This window comes from Hibiscus syriacus, unplaced genomic scaffold (genome assembly GCF_006381635.1).
Source record: "Hibiscus syriacus cultivar Baekdansim isolate YM2019G1 unplaced genomic scaffold, ASM638163v2 tig00117007_pilon, whole genome shotgun sequence".
Classification (NCBI taxonomy): domain Eukaryota; kingdom Viridiplantae; phylum Streptophyta; class Magnoliopsida; order Malvales; family Malvaceae; genus Hibiscus; species Hibiscus syriacus.
This window is the reverse complement of record NW_024063520.1, coordinates 167,553-184,100: the sequence shown is the minus strand read 5'-3', so window position 1 is coordinate 184,100 and position 16,548 is coordinate 167,553. Positions and strand designations below refer to the sequence as shown.

Here is a 16,548-nt window from a genome sequence, read left to right as displayed (position 1 = left end):
TTAATGTTTTCCTTTAATTTCAACAAACAAAAGTGAGTTTTTTTTTTGGGGGTTCATTGATATTATCTTCAGTTTTGGAATGTATACAAACCAGGGTTCATCAGATGCCGTAGTTCTATATACAGCTGAATGAAAAGGTAGCAATTTTGATCACAAAAAAATTACCCATCTGTACATAAATTAATGGGTAAAACAGATGCCGAAATCCAAACCATCCATTTTACAGATTCAACTTCCAAACAATCATTCATTCAACTGAAACAAATTTAAAGCCTTCTCCATGTCATGTTAACCAATGGATGGCAGCATTGGATTCATGCCGAATCCCGATCCTCCAGAAGCACCGAGTTCGGCATGCTTCACCCTACCAACGTACCGGATATGGCGTAAAAGCCTAGCCAGGAATGTGTTGAGGCGAATCGTAGAGCTATCACACACGACCGCAACATGTTTCCGTGATCTGGTTATGGCGACGTTCATCCGCCTACTGTCCCCCAAGAACCCGACAGCTTCTAAAGTGTTTGATCGTACCTGGAAACAATAACGAGCATCGTAAATCAGCCATACTTGAGATTTCGGTTTCATGCAATTAGGCCCTAACCACTCTCTAACATGCATCACCTGCAACCTACGTTGCCCAGATTTACAATGTGTGACACAGGAATGCTCACGTTTTCGAACTTTTTTGCTTCATATATTCGGAGAATCGTACCTTCGTACTTATGTCTAAATACGATTCGGACACAAGTGTCACACACACGTATCGTAAGAAAATGTAAAGTCCGAGTAACATTGCATGCAACATAGATCCTCAAATACATTGGTGTCATAAATCTGTCCGGAACCTAAAGAAAAATGACACATTTTGCCAGCAAAATCGAAGGAAATCAGTTCAAAATATGTAAAACTAAGACTCAAAGCATAGAAATTATAGCAGGGAAGGCAAGGACTTTTATCAGGTATTTCAAAAGAAAGACATGGTAATTCATACAAAAAAATATAGATAATACCATTGACATGATTACTGCATCAGCCTCTCGACGCTGGAAGCTATCGATTGTCGCAACCTCGACACCAGCAGCCTCTGGGAACTCATTGAGCCTGTTTCGTAAGAGCTGTACCTGAGCAACATAAGGTGATTGGACAGCAATAGCTGTTGGGCTAACACCTGCATAAGAGAATACAATCAAACATAGTTCTCAACTTGGTTAAGTGAGGAAAGATGGTAAAAATCAAGGCCTATTAATCACCGCAAAGCAAGCACCAAAATAACTAGGGTCGGGAGGCCACCGATTTGAGCGTGGGTGTTGGTCTACCAGCTGATAAGAATTATGCAGAAGCTAAGGACAGACATCGCTTTAAAACTCATACAAAGGAAAAGTCAGGGAACGAACACTCCAGGACACGGATTACTCTTTAAAAAAAAGTTAAACCATTAGGTAGAGGTATACACTGATGCGAGTTGGGCTAGAGAATTAACTGAAAGGTCTACGAGTGGCTATTGCTTTATTGTTTGGAGCAATCTAGTTACAGGGAGAAGCAAGATATTGTATGTGGTCTCAGGAAGTAGTGCAGATGTTGAATTTCGAGCATTTGTGTCAGGAATTTGTGAAGGGATTTCGATTGAAGGACTGTTAAAAGAGTTAAAAGTTGACTCAGAGGATCACTTCAAGATACAAAGTGACAATCAAGCTAAAAGATTTGCTTGCTACTGACTTGAAATTAAAGCATGTGGAGATTGACACACTTTATTTCTGAAAAACTCACAGTTCATTTCCAAAAAAATCAACAATGGGATTGCAAAACTAAACTATATTACTACTCAACGGAAAATTGCCGATATTATTACCGAAGCCCTTCCAAGGACAAGCTTAGATATATTAAAGTCCAAGCTAGGTTTGTACAGCATATACAAGCCAGTTTGAGGGGGTGTGAAGACAGCTGCCGAGCTAAGCAAATCTGTCCCGATAAGGAGTTTTACCTCCTTAGAATTTCTAAATGGAATTTCTACAGTTATAAAAGGGCAACCAAAGTAAGGAAAAAATATCCATGCAGACAATGAAAGCATGATCATGCTCATACATGTAACATTCTCAAGTCCAGTATAGTTTAACAATTTTTTTTATCACCAAGGACTATTAAAACTCGAATGAAGAATGCAACAGTATACAAAATTCAACTAGTTTGTCATATACCGAAATCAATATAGGAACCAACATTAAAAAGGTAGAGTAGACCAAATATAAGCTCAATTACCTCATAGATCAGATAAAAGACATGTTGGACAACGATATCGGCTTCCCCTTCATTGAAAAAAGACCCTGTGCCTGCAAGGTCTAGATGCTCTTCACAGCCAACTGACAAACTTCCATATGGCATCCTTGTGTCGAGTACCAACAATGGGCATTGTATTATCCAGGTGGGCTGAAAAAAGGCAAAGAAGCATCGAAACTTGAACCTTTTTTTCCTTCTTTTCCTTCTTTTCCTTTCTCAGTCCACGCTAGCCTCATGTGAAATAAATAATTGCAAGAAGTTCCATAATGTTGAATCTTAAACCTAATAAATAGCAAGCATGCCTATGGAAAGCTAAAAAAAGTACCCATACATGCATGAATTTGAACAAAGATTGTGCCCATAAACTAAATTGAAGTTTTTTTTTTTCACTTAGCATTTCTAGTAGCCATTACTAATAAAGATCTATGCTCCGTTTTATAGAATGAATAAACAAGAACGGATCTCATAGGTTGACAAATAGAGAATCAACAAGAAGAAGAGATGCAACAGAAGGAGAGGATTTCAGTTCTCCATCATACATCTCCTTTGAAGCCCAACTGCATATTGCATCATTCATTCGGTACTGAGTTGTTAACATGGTAGCAAGAACTCCTCCATGCAAAGTCGCAGCTCTCTCTAGCAAGGATATTCCAAGGCCACCTTCTAAAGCTTTTCATGACAAAATTACCGGAGCAAGCTGGCATTGATCACCAGCAATTATACAACGTTTTCCCTGCAATATCGGGATCCAACAAGAGGGTTCAATTGCCTGCCCAGCTTCATCTATAACAACCAGGTCAAAAGTATCCAATTTTCGAATAAGTGGATCACCTGCTCCAGTGTTGGTGGAAAGCACCACCTGAGCACTAGATAATACTTCCTTCACTGTTTCCTTCTCCTTCTTTTTTAGTGCCTTACCAAGCTGCTTTAAAAGCTGGCGTATTCCAGCGGCTAAAGAATCACCCTTTAAACAAAGTTGAAGACCTTTTCTTAGATCTGACTTCTTCCTTTCAAACTCTGCTCGGTAATCTGCAAGCTTAGAATTGACAATCTCAACCAACGACTTGGATGCTACATCTGAAGAAATACGTGCTGGGTTCCCAACACGCACTATGTTCAATCCTGTACCGGAAAGTTTCTCCACCATGTTGTCAACAGCTGCATTAGTAGGCGCTGTTACTAGTACCCTTTCACCTTGCTGTGCGGCAAGTGCTATAATTTCCTTAAGCAAGCCTGTCTTTCCAGTGCCTGGAGGTCCTTGAACAACCATCACAGGCCGCTTAAGTGAGCAAACATTACATGAAACCATCGCTGGAAATCGTCAAATGTTCCATGCTGTAACAATCCATCCAACTCCACTTGATTCCAGTCGACCAAACCATTCTCCTCCAGCCATTCTACATCTTCCTTGTCTCCAAATAGTGTGGCCACAACAGCAATTAAAGGGTCTTTCTTCTGCAAGTTGTATACACCCGATTTTATCCGGGTGGAAAAAATATTATTAAATATTATTATTATTATTACCTAAACTAATCCACTTAAACCACTAAATATAAAAAAATCCATCACTAATCCCATCAAAATCCACCCATAAATCCACTCATCTATTAAATAATAAATTAAAACCCACTAAAATCTAACCTAATTCACCACTAAAAAAAACAAAAAAATAATAAATCAAGACAACCCCTATAAATACATGTTACGGGGAATTGGGAGTTAGCTGGGAAAAACGACAAAAAAAAGGAGTGGTTCCATGCGTGAGGCCCATGGGAAAATAGCATTTTGGTCCCTTAAGTTTTGTAATCACTGCAATCAGGTATATAATGAAAGTTCAACATTCCATTTTAAGCTCTTTATTCTTTTTGTGTTTTATTTTAGTCCTCTAGTATTTGCTATTTTTGTTTTCATGTTAAGTTTTTTGCTGCTAATTTTGAATATTCTTATTTTGGTCCCTCATGATTACTGAAATATAACTTTGTGCAATTTATGTTTTGAATATTATGTTTAGCTCCATATTTATTTTAGTCACCATCTTTATTATTTTAGTGTTTGGGTTTTACTGCCCATTAGATCCTCGTTGTTCTGTTTCTTCTTATTTTTAATCCATGAAGTTGTTACATGATATGTTTAGGTGTTTCATTTTCTTTAATCTATATATATATATATATATATATATATATATATATATATTTATATGTATTTTTTTACCATTTATATTTTATGAACGCCTTGTATTTTAAATATTCATTTCATGTTAAGATTATAATTTATTACCATTGATATGTGTTTAATTAATATTTTACTATTATGGTGTATACTTATGTATATATATATATTATAAATATTCTTGACTTTCGAAAAAAAAAAAGGTGAGGAGAATTACCTCTCGGTCGACTAAATTACAAATTAAAGTAACTTTAGATTTGAAAAGTGGACAAAGCATCACTGGTTCCGAAGGAAACGATAAGCCTAAGAAGAAAAACATGAGTTTTCTTTTCAATAAATTGATTGAAATCTTAGATTGATTTGTGTTGCTAATCTTGAGATTTTTTTAAATTAAATAATGTTTCCCTAATAAATAGATCAAAGCAAATTAATTAAACTCAATAAATAGATCATATTCTAATTTTATATTCGATTCACAACTTCCACCATTACAACAACGTGTAAGTGAAATAATATCAATTTTAGGCGCTGTGGGGTGCTAATCCTTCCCATGTGTAACCGACTCCCGAACCCGTTTTAATCGAATCTTTGGTAAACGCATACCAACATTTGTCTTAAAAACGATTTTTCTTAAAATTATTTTTTAAAAGACGTTTTTAGATATTTGACCTACCTAACCAAAAGGTTGATGGCGACTCTATCAAATTTAATTCAAAATCACTCATTTTTAAAAATTGAAAGTCGTAACTGTTTTTAAAACAATAAACAATTGTTCCACCTAAAAAACGGTTATGACAGCTTAGCGACTCCACTGGGGATTTTTTTTAGAGAGTCAGATTGTAAGTCGCTTACTCATTGATGTTGTGGTGGAAATTATGAGTTCAAGTCTTTAGTTAACTTATGATCCTTTTATTGAAGTTTTTAATTGCTTCATTATTTTTATTGTCATACTAACATTTGAATTTTTGCTTTCAGATCTGTCTAAGTTTTTGTTGAGAGGTTTCGTTTTTCTTTTAAGTCAAAGGGTTGAATGTTCATCCTCACACACATCAAGTGCATTTGCATAACATAAACTCTATACCCGACCTCTGAACCCTTTCTAAGTGGGGGTGAAAGCAACGCCTTCGTGGGAATTTATTCTCCGTATAGGCCTAGCAAGTAACATTCGGGATTCATATACCTTATGTCTTCGAGGGAATTTATTCTCCGCATAGGCATAAGGGAATGTATCATCTCAAATTGAACTCATTCCGCTCGAAACCTGTAATGGGTGAGGATCGAGGGTTTGGCAACCCAAGGGGCACTAACATTAAGGACAATTCGAGTATCTTTTTCCTCATAGAGCCGAAACCATGCATATAGTGAACCGTAGAATGGTCACCCTAGAGATAGCTATATCGAACCTATGTTTGTCAGTAGGTACCCAAAATAGGTGTACACAAAGGATGGGCATTTCTAAACCCTTTTCTTTTGCTTTAAATTCATAGAATATATTTTTCTTTTCGAATAAAAGCATGCGAACTAAATACCATGCGGTTATGATTATTTTCTTGAAATTAATCATTTGGGTAGAAAGTATGTTTGGGTAGGATTACTATTTAATTAAAGCATGTTCGGGTAGGTGTTTTATTCATCTTTGAATAACATTTTTATCTGTATCAATTATTTTACATGTAGTAACTAATTTCTTTTCTTTTGTTTATGTACATTAACTTATTTCTTTTGATTGTATCATTTTTCTTATTTCTTTGCATTGCATTGCATTGCATCAACATAACATAATGCAAAAGTATTGATTCGCAAGGGGATACTCAAGTGGAAATTTTGCACAAGAAGAAATAAAAAAAATTCAATCAAGCAATCGCGTATACAGACATACAAAATTCTGTTTAAATATTATCCTAAACTTGAGTTTAATTCAAATCCGAATTCCAGCCAGCTTTGATTCTGAAAATTAAAAAAACTACAAAATTCTATCCTTTTTGTGCAATTTCCAGAATTTGACGTCCTATACAGAAAATACTTCTTGGGAAAAGTTGGTTTATCTTAGGTGCCCCTATCACATTAAAAAATTACGTTCAACATGTAGTCTTGATATGCATTGTCATTACAAGTTCTAGAATATCCTAATTAGTTCGGCACACACAAGTCAAACAATGAGCAAGAAAGAAAATGTATTCTCGTTAGGCTCAAATCTCACAAGAAAAGTTTATGTGCATTGAGTAAAGTTCATTTCTATCGACAAAAGCGTGAAATATCAATACTCAACAAAAAAATTCACCATATATACCAATCACCAATCATGCAAATTAAATTCGATAAAAAACATGGTCATAATCCAAAAGGAAGCAAGAGTATAAAGCAAAATTTAAGAGTAGCAACCAACGATCCCAACATATCAACATCAGAATAACTCAATTTCAAACAATTAAACAAGTCAAGGAAAAATTTGACACATGTTTATCCTTCCCCCGTCACTTAATCAGTTTTGTCCCAAAACGCATGTCGAATTTAAAAACAAAGAGAGGGAAAAGGAATACTCCCCAATCTAGTGGCGGCCACGACCACGTTCATGACGAGACGATCCCGGGTTAAGGTAAGAAATATTCTATCAGAATTCGAATTTGTTCAGAGAAAAATAAAATAAAATAAAGCATCCGATAAAATAAAAAAAATAAATGGAATGAAATAAATTTGGCTAAAAATAAAGCAAAATGAAAACAAAACAAAATGGGTTGCCTCCCATCAAGCTCTTTTGTTTAACGTCGTTAGCTCGACGACTTGATTCAGACTATAGATTCTAAGAGAAATACTTCTTCCACTTCATACACTTTTCCAACTAAGAATTTCCTTATGAGAAATTCTACGATTGTATAATTTTTTTATTTTCTCTCTATAGAATTTGACATTCTCATAGGTTATTCTTCGTATATTTTTTAGCTTGACAGCTTATCCGAAATAACCGGTGAAGTAGCATTTTCTCCTAAAAATGCACTCTTTAAGTTTTTCAACATTTGTTTCAGTTCTATCTCAGGTGCCTGCAAAATAGAAGGGAGAACATTAGACTTAGCAGAAATCAATTTTAGATCGACACAATCTGAAAATATTTTTTTCAACTTCCTGATTTCCTCATCATGATCTTCTAACTCCCTACATATATTAAAAGAAAAATTAGTTTCTACAAACTCATTTTCCAAAGGATCAATAATACCATAATAATTTATGCTCGCCACTTTGTTTGGGTGTTTCATTTTCTTACACACATCAAATTTAACGATCTCACCATCAAACTCCATGGTTAAAGTTCCGCTTCTTATATCAATCTTTGTGTGCGCATTACTTAGAAAAGGACACCCCAATAGAATATCGGAAGAAGTGTTGGTGCGATCATTCTCCATGTCAATTACATAAAAATCAGTGGGAAATATTAAATTGTTTACCTCCACCAGCATATTTTCCAAGAGTCATTCCGGGTAAATGACAGATCTGTCGGCAAGCTGAATTGATATTTTTGTATCCTTCAAGGGCTCATTAGTAATCATATTGTAAATAGAGAGATGTATTACATTAATAGAGGCACTGAGATCACACATGGCTTGTTTTATCCCAACTTTACCAATTTTATAGGGTATTGCGAACATACCTTGGTCATTCAGTTTCAGTGGTAATTTTTGTTGGAATACAGTTGAGACATGTTCTCCTAGATTTACCTTTTCATTCCCGGTAAGCTTCGTCTTTGTTGTACAAAGGTCCTTAAAAAATCGGGCATATATTGGAACCTTTCGAATAACCTCAAGGAGAGGTATATTGATTTCCACCTTTCGAAATACGTCTAGTATTTCCTTTTCCTCAGTTTGTTTATCCCTTTTTACTAACCTCGATGGAAAATGTGGTGGCATGTCATAGGGAGATGGTGTTGGATCTATTTGTACTTCGTCACTCTTCTTCTGGGATCCTGAATCTACAATATTCTTCCCTTTTTTGGATTGCTTCATCTTTTTGGAACAAGTGGCACCACTATTTTACCACTTCGAATAGTGATGGCTCTGACATTGTCCCTTGGATTTACCTCGGTTTAAGAACGTAGTCTTCCTTGTGATTCTAATTTCCCCATTGTTTGAACTAGTCGGCTCACTTGGTTATCCAACCCTTGAAGATATGTCTCGGTTCGACTTTGGAACTTTTCTTGGGATTCATCCAGCTTTTCTTGTGAAATCAATAACTTTCCTATGAGTTCCTCCAATGATGAGTTTTGCGTTTGCTGTTGAGGAGGAGACCTTGGTTGATAAGTTGGTCTTTGATTTGCCGCATAGTTGAAGTTTGGGTGGTCTCGCCATCCTGGATTTTAAGTATTACTGTATGGGTTGTATTGTCTTTGTGGAGGACCTGGAAAGTTCCCATACTGTATTGATTTCTACATTGCCTCCTTCTTGTATCAACGGGCAGCAATCCGTCGGATGGTCTAGCTTTGTGCATGTCCCGCATGCTCTTATTGCTCTAGATTTTCATGCAACAAGTGAATTAACTACTTCAATTAATTTTTCTAACTTATTCTCAAGGGAAGTACTTATCTTGTGAACCCGTCGGCTAGGTTTACTTGAAAACTGTTAAGAGTTAGTTGCCATGGTTGAAATCAATTCCCTTGCTGTTATTGGGGTCATGTTGACTAATGCTCCTCCACTGGAGGTATCCATCATTTTCATCTTCATTGGTAAAAGGTCTTTATAAAAGTATTAAAGTAATGTTTGCTCACTTAATCGGTGTTGTGAACAACGTGCGCAAAGCTTTTTAAATCGCTCCCAATAGTCATAAAGACTTTCTTCGCTCTTTTGTTGAATGGAAAGAATGCTCCTTCGTAACTCGCTTGCTTTAGCCGTTAGAAAGAACCTGCCAAGAAAAATTCGATTCATGTCAGCCCATGAATTAAATGAATTGGGAGGTAAATAAAATAACCAATCTTTAGCCAAGTCGACTAAAGAGAAAGGGAAAGCTCTCAATTTAATTTGATCTTCAGTAACTCCCTCTGGTTTCATGCTAGTGCAAACCATTTGAAATTCCAGCAAGTGTTTGTACGGATTTTCAGTGGGAAAGCCGTGAAAAGTGATAAGAAGATGAATGAGTTCCGCCTTTAATTGAAACAGAGTCCTGCCACTAGGAAAATTAATGCATAATGGCGTCTGAGTGACATGAGCTGTGGCTAGCTCTCAGATAGTTTTTCTTCTTCTGTCATCGGGATGTTGTATGTGTCTGTTTCAGAGTCTGTCTCCAGAATTGATTCTCCTTCTAAACTCTACTCTTGTTTGTCTTGTCTTTTTCTCTTTTCTCGAAGCGTTTGTGCATGGATTCTTCGTGCTTTGATCTCCGGATCTAGATCTACTAATTCACTTGGGTTTCTTCTGGTCATAAATAAAAAACTAGAAAAATAAATCAGTACTTGTCGTTAGTCCCCGATAACGGTGCCAATTTGATAACCGTCGTTTTGCTATCAAAATAATTTCGGTTTCTTTATTAAATAGAAAGGGAAAGTAATATAGAGAAGCATAGTCGATCCACAAGGGCTGTGGTGTTTCTGATTTAGTAAAACTCTTTCTTAATTTTAGAATAAGATAGAATTCCAGATAAAATTGAAAAGATAAAATAAAATAAATTAAAAAAGGGAAAATAATAAAATAATAAATAATGATTTTAAAAATAGTAATAAATATAAAAGGGGGTTTTAAATTATTTAAAGAACTATAATGAGATAAAAAATTAAATAAACAAATAAATAAAATAAATAAATTGAGATAAAGAAAACTTATGGTGAAAGTAGCCTCAGACTTCAGCTTCGCCTCAAATTCCTCGGATCATCGAAAGATATTTTTTACTTCAAGATTCACGTCGGCTTACAAGGATAATTCTTTGCTTACAAGGACAATTCTTTGCTGTCAACTCGGATTATGTCGTTTCAACAATAACTGATTCCGATATCAGTTTCCTCTTAGCAAACAATTTTACTATGTGTGTTCTCGGGAAGTCGAATATGCTTCAATAAGGAAATCCTTCTTCAAACGTTAACCATAACAATATTATGACCAATGTCGAAATCGTTTTGATTTGAAAAGTAAGCTCAGAAAATAAAGAGAAAAATCCGAAGCGATTTAAGTACCTTATAATTCTCACGTTTGGAATTGAGCATTCGCTTTAGTCTTCGTCTTGAAAGAAAATTAGTTAAGCATGACCAAAGTCATACTTAGCATAATTGAAAAGTATGCGAAAAATAGAGAAAAAACTAGAGAGAAAAAGAAGATTTTATTTTCAGATTTATTTTCAGATGAGAGAGATATGTTTCTAGGCTTACCCTAAGAGGATATTTATAGCATTCAAATTCCTAAAAACAATCTAAAACATCATAAATCCTAATTAAAACACTTAAAACTATTTAAACTAAAATACCTAAAAATAATATTTAAAATAATATTCTAAATCTTAATTAAAATACTAAAACCTATTTAAAATAAAATACCTAAAACAAATATAAAATATAAAAATAATATCCTAAAACTTAATTAAAATACTAAAACCTATTTAAACTAAAATACAAAGATAAAATATAATGTTTAAAATATTATCCTAAACTTGAGTTTAATTCAAATCCGAATTCCAGCCAGCTTTAATTTCGAAGATAAAAAATCTGTAGAATTCTGTCATTTTTGTGTAATTTTCAGAATCAGACGTCCTGCACAGAAAATGAATCAAAACGAACAATTAAGTCACAAAAACCAATAATTAAGAAATAATTTAAAAGTAAAATATTAACTAAATTAAACAATTATGATAATAACCTTGCAACTAAGAAAAAGGTCCAAGCTGGACTTCTGTAAAAATTCAGTAGGACCAGGGAGTGGAAAAGTAGACATTTTAATTTGGTTTCCTGATTTTAACTGTACTGTTTATGGTATTTGGATCGTTGAACATTTACTGGTTTAATCAATCTATCTTGAGGAAGACATTGTTGATATTGAATTTCAGTGATCGGCCTTGTTTATGGCAAGCGGCATCGGTTGTTGTCTGATTTAGAGGTGTTAAAACGGTTAATTCGGTCGCCGACCGAACCAAATTACCATCAACCGAATTAATTTAATTTTTTTCTTTAACAGTTAATCAAACCGAATTTTTCTTTAAAAATATTAATCGAACCAAACAAAGTTTGGTTATTTCTGTCGGTTAACTAAACCAACCGATTTTTTTATAATTTGATTAATTTAAATATAATATATATATATTTTTTATTTGAGTTATAAATTAATTAGGTATCGACAATTTAATGAATCTAGTATGATTAAAAAAATAATCGGGTATTAATTTTTAATGGGTTCGAGCTTTAAATAGGTTTATAATATATATAATATTTAATAATTTCGGTTAATTAACTAATTTCGAACCGAATTAACCATTAATCGAATATTGAAAAAAAACATTAATTGTTCCCTGACCGAATATATCGAACTAATTTGATTTAATCGGTTAATTCGGTTAAAACCGAATAGTAAACAACCCTAGTCTGACTGCCTTCGGCCGAGCTCCCCAAAGATACCTGCATATGAAAATGCATTAAAGAACAAAAACTATTGTTTTACGTTATATGAATGTCTCAGTTTATTAGGAATAATAACCCAGACTGCAATTTTTGCATTCATTAATCCCACCTTATCCAAAGTTCGCGTATTATTTTTTTAGAGAAGACAGTTTGTGTATTAAGTAACTGTTTAATGTGTATGGTTTTATGTGAATCATCAATTTGAAGGAACCAATCTATTAAATCATATATTTCATACTTTCAAGTTTTACTTTTGATTCATGATAACGTTTTGTTGTGTTTTTTTCACAGTTCTTACACTCTTTCAAGTTCTGCAGAAAAAAAAAATGGTGGGTTGGCCCCTAAAATATGTTTGGAGAACTGATTATAAACTATCCCTCTGTTTCATCTTTAGACTAACATGCATTCTTCAAAAGGATTTTGAAGGTTATTTTCATGTTTTCGGATGCGTCAGACAAGAAAAATAAAGTGTCCGAGTAAGAAAATATGATTACCATGAGAAAATAAAATATTTTGACATTTACAACGAGGTAGAATCCATTAAGTGGTCTCAAAGATAAAAACGATTGTCTTCTATGTTTTGTTACTTTTTACATTGGCTGTTGTAAGAAGTACTAAGAACTTGTTCATTATGAGGTATCAATTGAAACTTTGCAGTGGCACCACCATATCCACCAAGAATTTTAGATTGTTGAAACATAAAAATGTTCCTTTTATGGGCTTCTGCAGGTCTGTTTAAATAGCATTGGTATTTTGGTGTTGGCCTTAAAACATAAACCGATATCCAAATGAACATTGGGAGGGGCCCCGAGCCTTTAACACCTTTAGATTTATCTTGAAACTAGATAGATATACACAAACTAACAGAGATTGCCAGAGGAAGATGAAGGAATAACATGGATTAGTTGCGAGCGTGTAAAATTATAGAGGAAAAATGGTTTTTCCCTAACAGTTGTGCAGTCCCAAGGGCTGCAAAACAAACTCTTTCTTCCATAATACAACTATACAAAGTCTTTTCTTTTCGTCCACATAAGTACCGCATTTCCAGAACTTCTGCTTCTGTTTCAGTGATGCAGGGGATCTGAGATAGATGATGCTGAGCTATCAGATTGCACCTTGATGACGTTGAGATATCATGAATTGACAGATCAACGCAAAGGCGAGAATTGATTGTGACATGTTCTTCATTGGGGTCGTTTTGAGTATGTTTCAGTCTTTTGACCATAACTTTGGCTACATGTGTCAGAATCGCGCATAAGACCCCAATCCGAAAAACTCTTTTCGACGCGCACGCTCTCCACATTGAGCTATGCTCCATATGACATTTTTTTCAATCTCAAATTCTGCCGTTTTCTCCTTTGAATCATTAGATTTAGATATTTTTTTACTATTTATGGTAATATTTCGATTGTCAATTAGGAAGTCAATTTAAATTCGATTTAGGTCGGATTTTTTGGAGATTGTTTATTTTATTTCGAATTTCAATTTAGAGTGATTTTCGAGATTTTACTATTTTTGACAAAATTTAAATAAAGATGATTTTTGACTATAAAAATCTAACTTGTGAACTGATTTTAATATTGTTTGATTTTATAATATTTTATTAAATTCTATAGATTTTTTTTTATGAAATTATCTGTTGGAGTAGGATAATCACTATTATGCACGTCATTCAATTTCCATTTCTGATAAAAAGGAGCTTAGGAGTACTGACCTGGTGGTTCTCGAGTATGCCGGCCTTAACCTCACTGACAAAATTTCTCTGGTCCCTTTCATTTCTCTCCATTATCAAGCTTTATCTTTTCCTGGTAATGGGTCATCAAGTTTTCCTCTCTAAATTATAATTTTACACTGATTTGTCGAAATTTTCTTCATTTTTATGATAATGTTTCCTCTTCTTTATTTGGTTGCAGGAGTTGGGTCATGTAAGAATCAGGCAACATGTCAACCCTCTCAGTTCATCTTTCTCTGTGAGTTAGGTTTTTTCTTATTTCTCTCTTGCAATGCTATAGTGAACAGGTTCTTTCTTGTGTTAGATAATAAGAGAAGTGATGTCTTTTCTCTCATTAGCTTCTGGTTTTCATGCTTCTTGGCTTGCTATGAAGAGCTTTACTTAAATGAAGTCTTATATTAATTGTCCTCCGAGTAGGTGGCAGCGCCTGTACCTGATTGGACTGGAGTCTTCAAGGATCCTAAATTGCCACTTATGGTGGATATTGGAAGTTGTAAGTGGTTTTTAATCTCTCCATTCAAATTATGAACTAACTGCTGCTATGCTATCCATTTGGTGATTCTTTTAACCCATTTTGAGGTTGCTATTGATAGACAAATTAATACATGTTAGCTACCGGATGATGTTTGAAAATTTACCTTTTTCATTCATGAGAAGATGCTCAATTTATTCTCAAATTAGTGATAGACAAATTAATGCACGTTAGCTACGGGATGATGTTTTAGGGTCCTTCAAGGGTTCTTTAAGGAAAATGAAGAGTAGGAGCAACATAGATTTATCCATGTAGAGTTCGGGAAAGCAGGCGGTTGTTCCCTTTTGGCTCCTGGTTTCAATTCCTTTAGAATCTGAACCAATCACCAGGATACTGGGATCCTTGTATAATAAATGGACATTTTTTCATTTTTCTCCTCTCATTTTTGGATTCAAATGTTGACTAATAACAATGAAAAGCTTCAGGAATTTGAACCTGTAAATTGTTTACATTATCCAATAATGTATACCATTATGATATTGAGCAGGTAGGTTAATGTTGGAGCAGCATACCATAGAGTCGTGGTACAATGCTTCTTCAGCTATTTATCGTTTTCTAACCTGCCATTTCTTAGCTTTATCATGGCTCAGTCGACAGTTTGAACAGTCGACTTCCATTTTCTATGTATTTTATCCAATCATGTTTGAAACGTTTATCAATGGTTAAAAACATTGTTCACATCATTCACCATGTCTGTCAAGATTTGGTTCACAACTTAGCTAATAACCTTGCTGTCGCAGGTATCTTTCTGTTTGTGGTAAGTATTTAGAATTCCAGATAAAGCAAGGACAAGTGCTGATAAATCTAACAACGATAAAAATTTCCTCAGGAAGTGGCAGGTTTCTCTTATGGGTTGCGAAACAAAACCCTGTTTCGCAAAATTATTTGGGACTGGAAATACGAGAAAAAGTACGAGATAGGACTCCTCGGACTATTACTATTTTACTCAACAGTTGTACTTTTTAAGTAAATTTACATTTACCTGGTCTTATTTCGGTCTTGAAATAACAAGGTATAGCCATTTTGGTGGTTAATTTAATGTAGTAATATATTTTTGCTTGTTCGACAGCTGGTTAAACGTGCTGAGTTTTCGGTAAAGGAGCTGGCTCTTAGTAACATGTAAGGCTTTTGAAACTCACACTTTATAAGAACAGTGTTATTGGGGATTTGATCATATGCTCTGTTATTGCAGTCATTTCATTTTTGCAAATGCTGCAGTTTCATTCAGACTGTTAGTATATGCTTACCCCGGACCTTTGACACTAGTTTCGATATTGGTACGTGTGCCTGTGACCCCGGATCATTCCTTTCGATTTAATAGGTTAAATGAATATACTTATGTGCTGTATGCAGTGCCCGGACCCTCATTTCAAGAAAAGGCATCATAAAAGAAGGGTTGTACAGAAGCCATTAGTAGATTCCATCTTAACTAGTTTGATGCCCGAAGGAAAGGCATGTCCCTCCATTCGCAGAGCGATGGTCGGCTTATTAGGTGGTACTGCCATGTGAATACCCTAACAACCTGTCATGGACCATTTTAAAACTATTTCTCGAAGTTTCTCGTGTCATGTTGGATCTTATGAATCTGATCTCTGGAGTCCCTTGGCTAAACAGGGCTGTATATTCTGGCTCTAAAATCTTTCAGTATAAGATTTATCATTTGTATTTGGACAGGTTTTTATACGATCTGATGTGCTTGAAGTCGCTGAAGACATGAGAAAGCAGTTGGATGCAGAGTCTGATGTAATCCAACACATTGACATGGTTGATCCAAGCGTGTTATGCGACGATGAGGGGTGGTTACTGAACAATCCAATGGGTATCAGGACTGAAAGAGAAATCCATGCGGAATCCGAAGGTGCGAAAATTTACCGGAGGTTGTACCAGAAAAAAGTAGGTACTAGATTGAGGCCATATGGATGTCATATAATACATGCCACAGTAGTTGTAACTTAAAAAAAGAGCAGAAAGAAGAATAGTGTGTGCATTGTAGGAAGTTCGGTACTATTGAAAGTATAAAAATGGTTTTCAAGTTTGGTAACCAACTTTGAAAAAATGGTTTTCAAAGTTTGGTAAACGTTTCTTTGAAAAATAGTTTTTCAAAGTTTGATAGATGTTTGTTGAAAAATGATAATGGGATAATCACAATTAATCCTTAGGCTTTAGGGTATTTACAAGATTAAGTCCTTAAGTTTCAACTATAAATACCCTAGCTCATTTAGTTTCAAAACCATCCCAAAAATCATTTCTTTCTCCCAATAC

General features: G+C 34.7%; 2 pseudogenes; one reads left to right on the top strand and one right to left on the bottom strand.

Moving 5' to 3' along the window:
• Positions 1–253: 253 nt before the first annotated feature.
• Positions 254–8,438, bottom strand: LOC120195158 (annotated as a pseudogene).
• A 664-nt stretch (positions 8,439–9,102) lies between these two features.
• Positions 9,103–16,260, top strand: LOC120195157 (annotated as a pseudogene).
• The last annotated feature ends 288 nt before the right edge of the window (positions 16,261–16,548 follow it).